At 42.1% G+C, this 1,467-nt stretch overlaps 1 non-coding gene across 1 annotated transcript; it reads left to right on the top strand.

Annotated features, from left to right (window-relative positions):
- The first annotated feature begins 187 nt into the window (after nt 1-187).
- On the top strand, nt 188-291 carry LOC122151511. Its single transcript, XR_006164185.1, has one exon. It is a non-coding gene; the product is annotated as a U6 spliceosomal RNA (small nuclear RNA).
- Nucleotides 292-1,467: the final 1,176 nt, after the last annotated feature.

Genomic DNA, 1,467 nt, shown 5'->3' on the forward strand with positions numbered 1-1,467 from the left:
TACAAATCAATCTTAAAAGACATTTTGGAAACAACTGGGGAAATTTGAATTCAGAAAGGTTATGATATTCAGAATCTCTGGGTGGTGCTCAAGGAGAAAGAAACTGATAGTTTCAATTCTGAGAAGCCTTGGAACAAAGGCCTGCTGATCTGCTTCAGAAACATCACAGCCTGGAAAAGTCTGGAGCAAGCTCACTTTCGCAGCACATGTACTAACATGGGAACAATACAGAGATTAGTGTGGGCCCTGCTCAAGGATAACATGCAAATTCGTGAAGCATTCCATATTTAAAAACAAACTCTGGAGTACAGTTTTACTCTGCAGAACTGTGACTTGAAATCAACTAGGTAGCAACTGGTTACCAGTTTATTAGATGATAGTAAAGGATTAATGGGAGCTCTGGTGGCATAGTGCCTAAGGCATTTGACTGCTAACCAGAAGGCAGGTGGTTCAAACCAACCAGCCACTCCTCAGAAGGAAAGTTGGGCAATCTATTTCTGTAGTGATACCTCGGAAACCCAAGGAGGGGTCGCTGTGACTCGGATCCGACTCGACGGCAGTGAGTTTGCTTTTGGTATAATGAAGATACTGCCTCGGAAACCCAAGGAGATGTTGCTGTGAGTTGGGACTGACTCAACAGCAGTGAGTTGAATTGAGTTTTTTTATAAATAAGATATGTATAAATTAAGTATGGCATATCATAATGCCTATATTTTAATTTTAAAGACTTTAGCCAAAACAAAAACCATTGCCATCAAGTTGGTTCCAATGTATAGCGACCCCCATCGGGTTTCCAAGACTGAAAAATCTTTTTGGAAGTAGATTGCCTCATCTTCCTTCCGTGGAACAGCTGGTGGGTTTGAACCGCTGACCTTTTAGTTAGCAGCTCAATGCCTTCACCACAGAGCAACCAGAGCTCCAGCTAAAACAAAAGCAAGAGAAGAAAACAAATTGCTAACATTAAAAATAGGTGATGGGCACATGGATATTCAGAATACTCATCCAAAACTTGAAATTGTTTATAATTTAAAGTTTTAAAAATGTTTCCTGGTAATTAAAAGGGGAAATGCCAAGGAAACATGAAGATCTTGAAAGCACTTTGCCTGTAGGTATTCAAGTTAAAAAGCCCTCCTCTGGAGGACTGGATAGACTGTAGCACTGTACGCCCCCTTCTCGTGGTTCTCAGCTAGGCATTTGATTGACATCTAGGTCGGGTAACTAATGTGTTTAGCAAAGCTTTGGGTTCCCAGAAGCCTGATCCCTTGAGCCCTAGGAAATAGACCTGGAATTTTGGGAGACAAATCCATGCTTCCCTAACCTGTACTAAATCCACTGCCGTCCAGTGGATTGCAACTCATGGCATCCCTGTATTAACGTCCAGAACCACTCCATAGGGTTTTCTTCAGTGTTACCTTTATGGAAGCAGATTGTCAGGTGCCACTGGGAGGATTCCAACTGCCACTGGGT

The sequence above is a fragment of the Orycteropus afer genome, unplaced genomic scaffold (assembly GCF_000298275.1).
Source record: "Orycteropus afer afer isolate SDZICR_OR568_19922 unplaced genomic scaffold, OryAfe1.0 scaffold00501, whole genome shotgun sequence".
Classification (NCBI taxonomy): Eukaryota; Metazoa; Chordata; class Mammalia; order Tubulidentata; family Orycteropodidae; genus Orycteropus; species Orycteropus afer.